Source organism: Emys orbicularis, chromosome 2 (assembly GCF_028017835.1).
Source record: "Emys orbicularis isolate rEmyOrb1 chromosome 2, rEmyOrb1.hap1, whole genome shotgun sequence".
NCBI classification, from domain to species: domain Eukaryota; kingdom Metazoa; phylum Chordata; order Testudines; family Emydidae; genus Emys; species Emys orbicularis.
Genome location: NC_088684.1, coordinates 68,809,557 through 68,819,318, shown reverse-complemented (window position 1 = coordinate 68,819,318; position 9,762 = coordinate 68,809,557). Strand labels below are relative to the sequence as shown.

General features: G+C 49.7%; 1 pseudogene; it reads left to right on the top strand.

The window, feature by feature from the left end:
• The first annotated feature begins 1,492 nt into the window (after nucleotides 1-1,492).
• The window catches only part of LOC135873662 (DGAT1/2-independent enzyme synthesizing storage lipids-like), a 30,948-nt pseudogene continuing 22,678 nt past the window's right edge, over nucleotides 1,493-9,762 (top strand).

Sequence of the window (9,762 nt, the reverse complement as noted above, 5' to 3'; positions counted from 1 at the left end):
ACCCCTGCGCCTGCCTGCGAGCCCTGACCCCGACCCCTGGCTGCGAGCCCCGATCCCGGGCTGTGAGGCCTGACCCCGACCCCTGTGCGCGGCTGCGAGCCCCAACCCCGACCCCTGCGCCGGACTGTGAGCCCCGACCCCTGTGCCGGACTGTGAGCCCCGACTCCAACCCCCACAGTTCATGATACACTATGATGCACACCTTATAGGTATTAGCTGATTTTGTACGCGGATGTTATGATTAAAATAAATAAACGTTCTATTATCATTATTATTCTTGTTATTTACGTATTTTTCTTTTTTTTTTACAAAGTAACTACTATGAAATTATATGGAGGGGGGAGGGTGCAATTTTATATTCTTGCCTCGGGCGCAAAAATAGCTAGTTATGGCTCTGCTCCCTGCACAGGTACTACTGCGGAGAATGATTTGGAAGAGCCATCTGAGGGAAGAGATCAGAAGGAGACCCCATCAACCAGAAGACATGAGATGCATTGTCCTATGGATGGGGGTTCCACGACCACCACTCCCAAGAAGAGGACACGGGTGGTGGTGGTGGTTTGGGGCTCCCTCCGATGGGGGATGGAGTCATCCATCTGCCGACCAGACCGAGAGACTCGAGAAGTGTGCTGCTTGCCTGGAGCTAGAATTCAGGATGTGATGGAGTGTCTGCCGAGACTGATCAAGCCCTCGGATCGCTACTCCTTCCTACTTCATGTGGGTACCAATGATACTGCCAAGAATGACCTTGAGTGGGTCACTGCAGACTACATGACTCTGGAAGAAGGATAAAGGAGTTTGAGACCCAAGTTGTGTTCTCATCTATCCTCCCTGTTGAATGAAAAGGCCCAGGTAGGGACCATCAAATTGTGGAGGTAAATGCGTGGTTATGCAGGTGGTGTCGGAGAGAGGGCTTTGGATTCTTCGACCATGGGATGTTGTTCCAGGAAGAAGGATTGCTAGGAAGAGATGGGATCCACCTAACGAAGAGAGGGAAGAGCATCTTCGCAGGCAGACTTGCTAACCCAGTGAGGAGGGCTTTAAACTAGGTTCACCGGGGGACGGTGACCTAAGCCCTGAGGTAAGTGGGGAAGTAGGATACCAGGAGGAAACACAAGGAGGAGAGTGCAACGGGTTGGGGGGGGGCTCCTGATTCATACTGAAAAAGCAGGGCAATCAGCTAGTTATGTTAGGTACATGTACACGAACGCAAGAAGCCTGGGAAACAAGCAAAAAGAATTGGAAGTCCTGGTATAGTCAAAGAACTATGATGTGATTGGAATAACAGAGACTTCATGGGGTAGCTCACATGACTGGAGCACTGTTACGGATGGGTATAAACTGTTCAGGAAGGACAGGCAGGGGAGGAAAGGTGGAGGAGTTCCACTGTATTTAAGAGAGCGGTATGATTGCTGAGAGCTCCAATATGAAACTGGAGAAAAGCCTGTTGAGAGTCTTTGGGTTAAGTTTAGAAGCAAGAGAAACAAGGGCGATGTCGTGGTGGATGTGTGCTATAGACCAGGAGGATGAGGTGGATGAGGCTTTCTTTGGACAATTAACTGAATTTTCCAGAACACAGGCCCTGGTTCTAATGGGGGACTTCAATCACCCTGACATCTGCTGGGAGAGCAATACAGCAGTGCAGACAATCCAGGAAGTTTTTGGAGAGTGTTGGGGACAACTTCCTGGTGCAACTACTGGAGGAACCAACCAGGAGCCGTTCTCCTCTTGACCTACTGCTTACAAACAGGGAAGAATTGGTAGGGGAAGTAGAAGTGGGTGGCAACCTGGGCAACAGTGACCATGAGATGGTTGAGTTTAGGATCCTCACAAAGGGAAGAAAGGAGAGTAGCAAAATATGGTCCCTGGACTTCAGAAAAGCAGACTTTGACTCCCTTAGGGAACTGATAGGCAGGATCCCCTGGGAGGCTAATATGAGGGGGAAAGGAGTCCAGGAAAGCTGTGACTTCCCTGATGTAGCCCTTGTGTCACAAACCTTTTTATGGCCTGTCTCCACTTGCTGCTTCAGACCACCTCAAGAATGACTATAAGAAGAAAAACACACCTGATAGAGGAAATTAACTGTAGATATATGCTTAAATAGCTGTTGGTTTGTGACCAAAGGGTGTCGCAGAGTACCCTGTTGTCATAGTACAGCCCTGAAGGTGTGCTGCCCTCAGCTCCCTCTTCTGGCTCTTGTAAGAATCAATTCCCAGGCCAGAATACTTGGGGTTTGAACCTGCTCCCAGAGAAGTCATTAGGTATATGACAGATGTGATGTTCTTGAAACATGGACTATTCAGACTATTGTTGAGATGCGACATATGCTGTGGACACATAGAATATTCAAAGACGGTCGTATCAACTTTATAAATGTTATAAGGGCTGGCTAGTGATTGTATTTTTGGCTTAATATAGGAATTCAAATCACTGGCGGCTAATTAATGCACATCCCTAATGCAGGTCACAAATCTGTGGAAGTTTCACCCCAGGGATTCAAGAGGCCTGACCAACAAAGAACTGTAAACTGTATAAAGTGACCACATTGATGTGGGGATGTAGCGTCACTCATCCTTGATCCTAGAATGGGCATGAGACTGACCGAGAGGGACAGGACCTGTGAAAAGACATGAAGTACTTTGGAACCTATCGGGGTCTCCATATGCTGTACTGGCAACAGGAGGTGAGCAGCATATCCCAATGGGTGAGGAGGAGGAGCCATTTGCCCCCCAAATTGAGAGGCTCATGGCCATTGCGCCCAACAGGAGGAGACAGAGTGCAGATGGTCAGGGACTCCCTTCTGAGGGGAACAGATGCATCCATCTGCTAACCTGACTTGATATCCTCGGAAGTGTGCTGCCTGCCTGGAGCCCACATTGAGACATTACGGAAAGGTTTCCAAGGCTCATCCATCCCTCTCATTACTACTCCATGCTACTCATCCATGTGGTCACTAATGGTACTGCCAGGTCTGATCATGAGCAGATCAGCAGTGACTACAGGTTTCTGGCAGCTAGAGAGAAGGAGAAGGAGTCAGGGGTGCAGGTTGTGTTATCATCCATCCTCCCAGTTGAGAGTAAGGACTTAGGCAAAGACATGCACATCCTGGAGATTAATGCATGACTGTGCAGATGATATTGACAGGAGGACTTTGGCTTCCTGAAACATGGGATGCTGTTCCAGGAAGAATATCTGCTAGGAAGAAATGGGGTCCACCCATGGGTGTCAGAACCTTTATAAAAGTAGGGGGGCACTGGCGCTGGAAACAAGCAGCAGGGAGCCAGGCCCCCCACTTTTAATATCAGCATAGTTGGGGAGCAGGGGGTGGCATTGACCCCCCCAAACTGCAAGTCTTGGGCAGGCGCAGAACCATTGCCGGAGTTCTAACTTGTCCTTGTTGAACCTCATCATATTTCTTTTGGCCCAATCCTCCAATTTGTCTAGGTCATTCTGGACAATATCCCTACCCTCCAGTGTATCTACCTTTCCCCCCAGCTTAGTGTCAACTGCAAATTTGCTGAGGGTACAATCCATCCCATCATCCAGATCATTAATAAAGATGTTGAACAAAACTGGCCCCAGGACTGACCTCGGGGGCACTCCGCTTGATACCGGCTGCCAACTAGACATCGAGCCGTTGATCAGTACCCGTTGAGCCCGACAATCTAGCCAGCTTTCTATTCACCTTATAGTCCATTCATCCAAGCCATACTTTTTTAACTTGCTGGCAAGAATACTGTTGGAGACCATATCAAAAGCTTTGCTAAAGTCAAGATATATCACATCCACTGCTTTCCCCATATCCACAGAGCCAATTATCTCATCACAGAAGGCAATCAGGTTGGTCAGGCATGACTTGCCGTTGGTGAATCCATGTTGACTGTTCCTGATCACCTTCCTCTCCTCCAAGTGCTTCAAAATGGTTTCCTTGAGGACCTGCTCCATGATTTTTCCAGGGACTGAGGTGAGGATGACTGGTCTGTAGTTCCCTGGGTTCTTCTTCTTCCCTTTTTTTAAAGATGGGCACTATATTTGCCTTTTTCCAATCATCTGGGACCTCCCCCGATCGCCACGAGTTTCAAAGATAATGGCCAATGGCTCTGCAATCACATCAGCCAATTCCCTCAGCACACTCAGATGCATTAGATCTGGACCCATGGACTTGTGCATGTCCAGCTTTTCTAAATAGTCCTTAACCTGTTCTTTCACCACTGAGGGCTGCTCACCTCCTCCACATACTGTGTTGCCCAGGACAGCAGTGTGGGAGCTGACCTTGTCTATGAAGACTGAGGCAAAAAAAGCATTGAGTACTTCAGCTTCTTCCACATCATCTATCACTAGGTTGCCTCCCCCATTCATTAAGGGTCCCACACTTTCCCTGACCTTCTTGTTGCTAACATACCTGTAGAAACACTTCTTATTACCCTTCACATCCCTTGCTAGCTGCAACTCCAGTTGTGTTTTGGCCTTCCTGATTACACCCCTGTATGCTCGAGAAATATTTGTATACTCCTCCCTAGTCATCTGTCCAAGTTTTCACTTCTTGTAAGCTTCCTTTTTGTGTTTAAGCTCACCGAAGATTTCACTGTTAAGCCAAGCTGGTCGCCTGCCATATTTGCTATTCTTTCTGCACATCGGGGTGGTTTGTTCCTGCACCCTCAATAAGGCTTCTTTAAAATACAGCCTCTCTAGTTGTAGACTTCCAGCTTTCTTCGGGAGTTTTAAATAACAAAAATCATATATTTGGGGGGTGGGTGGGAGGAAAGGAGGACAGGAAGGGAAACCCTTCCCCCTCAAATCACTCCACTCCAAACTAAACAAGTCAAAAAGAAGCAAAACTCCCCAGTAGGCAACTTCAATCCAAATAATTAAAGGAAATGGAAAGGTTCGTTAAACTGAGAGAAATCCATTGGAGATACTTATGTAGGAGCAGGATTTTATAATTGTACTATGAGAATTAATGTATGATTTGATTTTATCCTGTCAGCCACCCTTTTTGAATAGCAGAAATGAATGACAGACCAGAACAATCCTTATGACTGATTATGGTCATCCTTTTGTTTTAGGATAAGTTATAATGTCTACTATGATTTCCTATATGTATTACATATTAGGCACTCTAGTTAAATATACATTTCTTTGTTTTAAGGTTTTAGTAAGTAAGAGACAGAATCTTGTATTGTGTCTATGATAAATAGATTAGAGAAATGTTGAGGGCCTGAAGCCCCAATGTGAATTGTTTTCGTTATAAGATTTAGCAAGGCTTGATTTACAATGTATTCTGCTGAATATAAAATGCTGTCTGTATACCTTTGAAGGTTTCTGTAAGAGATTGTTTGTGTGAATGAGGAATGCATGCATCAGGAAAAGATAAGGTGTGAAAGCCATCACAAATGTCCAGATGGTCAAGAAAAAGTGAGAGACTTGGAAAAACCAGGAGACAATCAGAAAACATCCATTGTATCTGATGTTAAACATGTTAGCAGCATTGACGACCTCAGAGGTGAGGCAGGCACCCCCGAAGGTGAGACAACAAATAGAAGATAACAATGGGAAGCCCGACAATAACCATCAAATGATAACACCACTTAAGGACTAATGATTATAGGACAACATTGCAAAATGCATGGACTCAAATGGAAATTTACAACTATAAAGCTGGGGTGTTTTGCCATGAAACTCTGGGTTCAGTCCTGCAAAGCCTTGGAGCATCGGATCGCGACCGACAAGAGCCCAGCTCCTCACTCGTGCTCAATGTAACTGGCCATTAGATTGACTCAAGCTACAACAGACTGGTAACTATAAACATCAACTGGCAGGACTCTGTGTGTGTGTATGTATGTGTGTGTGTGCATGTGTATGACTAAAAAGCATATGCTAACTGCTGTATTCTCAATAAATGCAGTGTTTTTACCTTCTCCTCTATAAAGATCCCGTGTGCTTTGTATGAGCATAACACTTAACCACATGATAGCAGACAACTTTATCCTGACATAAAAAGTTAGAGCTTGTGTAACATTAGGAGCACACAGTGGAAAGCTGATTATAGTTGGAAATGATCTACTTTATAGAGGGAGTCAGCATCACAAAATTGGTTTTACATCTGTTTCCCCTTGCTGATGGGAGAAAGACAGCCCATTCCAGACTAGATAAGACATAAATATGTTTTAAGAAAGTTATACAATTATTTCATGTATGTATTTTGTAATATCTTGTGGTGAGAAAAATTGTAATTTTTAAAAGTAAAAGTTACAGTAAATTATGTAGTTTTTAATATTTGTACAACAAAATATGTAAATTTAACATACTGGTCATCTTTCCAAGTCAATTAACCCAGGCTCTGAGACTCGGCACTACAGGTTTTCTTTGAGGTGTTAGACATACAGCCTACTGCTCTCAAGGAGCCAAGGGCCACAGCTCCAGAGGGGATACATTTCTAGTACAAGAGTCAGAACTGCTGAGGTACACATCAGGGGTGTGGCTTTTCCCTACAACTGAGTAATGTAGTTATACTAACCTAATCTCCTAGTGGAGACCATACCTGAATCAGTGCAAACTTGTGTTTAGAAAAAAGCCTTTGTTTCATAAAAAGTAATGGACTGTTCAACACTGATATATTTACAGAAGGATATCTCCTATTTCACCTACCTTTCTAGTGGATGTAATAACAGCTAGGAAAGTAAATTTTAAAGATAAACCTGCTTTAAAAAATATGCAATTTTGAGCTCTGCACCACCCAATATAACCAACACCTGTCCATTCTGACCATACCACTGTGCACAGGGCTTGCTTTAGGAATTCAAGGAGGGCTGATGAGCAGGGATCCCAAGTCTCATGAATCTCACATGACATTCATACATTCAGCAGCCTTGTCACACCTTCCTGTATTCCAGCTGGGATGTCACACTCGTCTTGCAGTCCTATGGGATTTCCTCTGTAGTACTTCATCCCACACACCAGGGGATGCTGTGGCAGTGCACAGCTACAGGTAACCAGGTGCCCCCTTTGTTTCCTCTCATGCTGATGTCGGGTTCTCTGCTGGCTTGCAGCCGCCAGCCAGCCACGCAGCGAGTGGGGAGGGGCGTCTGCACACCCATGGCCGGCAACGGTGAGGAGAGCACAGGCCTCGCCAGCACCTGACTCCCAGCCCGATGCCTCGCGCCCCCCACCCAACGGTCCTGACACCCCCCACCCAACCGCCCCGACACCCCCCAACTGCCCTGACACACCCCACCCAACCACCCCAACACCCCCCAACTGCCCTGACACCCTCCACCCAACCGCCCCGACACCCCCCAACTGCCCTGACACACCCCACCCAACCACCCCAACACCCCCCAACTGCCCTGACACCCTCCACCCAACCGCCCCGACACCCCCCAACTGCCCTGACACACCCCACCCAACCACCCCGACACCCCCCAACTGCCCTGACACCCCCCACCCAACCGCCCCAACACCCCCCAACTGCCCTGACACACCCCACCCAACCGCCCCGACACCCCCCAACTGCCCTGACACCTCCAACTGCCCTGACACCCCCCACCCAACCGCCCCGACACCCCCCAACTTCCCAGACACCCCCAACTGCCCCGACACCCCCCCAACCGCCCCGACACCCCCAACTACCCTGAAACCTCCCAACTTCCCTGACACCCCCCAACTGCCCTGACACCCCCCACCCAACTGCCCCAACACCCGATCTCCCTGACACCGCCCACCCACCTGTCCTGACACCCCACTGCCCCAACACCCCCCACCCAACTGCCACCAACACCCCCATCCGACTGCCACCAACACCCCTATCCGATTGCCCCTAACACCCCCATCTGACTGCCCCGACACCCAACTGCCCCAACACCCCCACCCAACTGCTCTGACACCCCCACCTGATTACCCTCAACACTCCTATCCAACTGTCCTGACACCCAACTGCCCCGGCACCTCCACCCAATTGCCCCGACACCCAACTGCCCTGACACCCGCCGGTCCTGACACCCCCCCACCACCTATTCTGACACCCGACTGCCCCCGACACCCACCACCCAACTGTCCCGACACCCCTCACCCAACTGCCCCAACAACCCTACCCGATTGCCCCCGACACTCCCACCCAACTATCCTGACACCCAACTGCCCCAACACCCCCCCCACCCAACTGCCCTGGCACCTCCACCCAACTGCCCCAGCACCCCCCCCAACTGCCCCGGCACCTTCACCCAACTGCCCCAGCACCCCACAACTGCCCCAGCACTCCCCCACCCAACTGCCCTGGCACCCCCTAACTTCCGGACACCTCCACCCAACTGTTTCCCCATGCAACTACCCCAATACTCCTACCCAGTTGCCCTGACATCCCCACCCCACTGCACTAACACCCCCACCCACCTGTCCTGAAACCCAACTGCCCCGGCATCCCCCATCCAACTGCCCCAAAACCCCACCCAACTGCTACCCGACAGCCCCGCCCAATGTCCTGACACCCACATCTAACTACTCTCCCCCTACCTAATTTGCCCCAACGCACCCACCCATCACTTGACACCCCCACCCATCACTCAAGTGTCCCACCAGATATCCCCACCCAACTGCTCCAACAGACAACCACATCCATCCCATCCACCACCAGACACCCCCAATCCATCTGCCCCGACATTCCCACACACCACCCAACACCCCCACACAACTGCCCCAACATCCTCATACACCACCAGACATTCTCCACCCACCACCCCCACCCAAATACCCTGACACCCCCATCCATCCCACCCACAACCAGACAGCCCCCAGCCAGCTGTCCCAGAACCCACCACCACACACAGCCCCACCCAACTGCTCAAACACTGCCAACACAGCCTGCCCCAAAAAACCCCCACCCCTATCTGCACCAACACCCAGAGGCCACTCAAGACAATCTGGCACCCTACACAAAACTTCACTGTGCCACCCCCCTCCTTCACCTCCTTCTTCATAGGCTTTGGGCAGCAGATTTGGCCTGGCCGCACTTCCACCATGACAGAGGGGTGGCCAGGCCAAATTTGAGTGCCCAGAAATCTGCTGCCCTAGGCAGCTGCCTAGTTTGCCTTCAGCTAAAGTGGCCTCTGCCAGCACCCCACACCCAACTGCCTAACTACCCCAACAGCCACCACTCAGACCACCCTACTACCCCAGACACCATTCACTCAGCTTTCCCAATACCCCCACCCCACCCATCTGCCCCAGTCTTCTGCCATCTAGCCCACAACTATACAAGCCCCACCCAAGTGCCCCACCACATCCAACTGTCCCACTGCCCCAACACTCCTTCCCCACAACTGCCCCAGGCACTTTCCCACCCAGCCCACTGTGGGGAAATAGAGCAGGGGGGGCCTTCTTTTTAATAGCCAGAGCTGTAAATCTGAAGGCCCCAAAATAAACCCTCCAACAGAGATCTGTTATGCTGACTGCCCTTAAACAGAAAGCAGTACAGGCCAGGGCCCAGGCCAGGGCCCGAACTAGACTAGACTGCACAATTCCCTGTCAAACTCGGTCAAGGGTCATGACCAGAGGAGGGGGGAGGCAAGGAGGGAAAGAATAAAAAAAAGCCCCAGCAGCAGCACTTGTGTGAAGCAATAACCACTTGTGTGAAGCAATAGGTAACTTTAGCTAAATGCAATTTCTTAACTCATGCAGCTTCTCCTTTGGGTGATCTGTGACCCACTCCGTGATTCCAGCTATCTGCAAAAATAGCCAATCATAGATCCTCTTTAGGCATCCCATAGA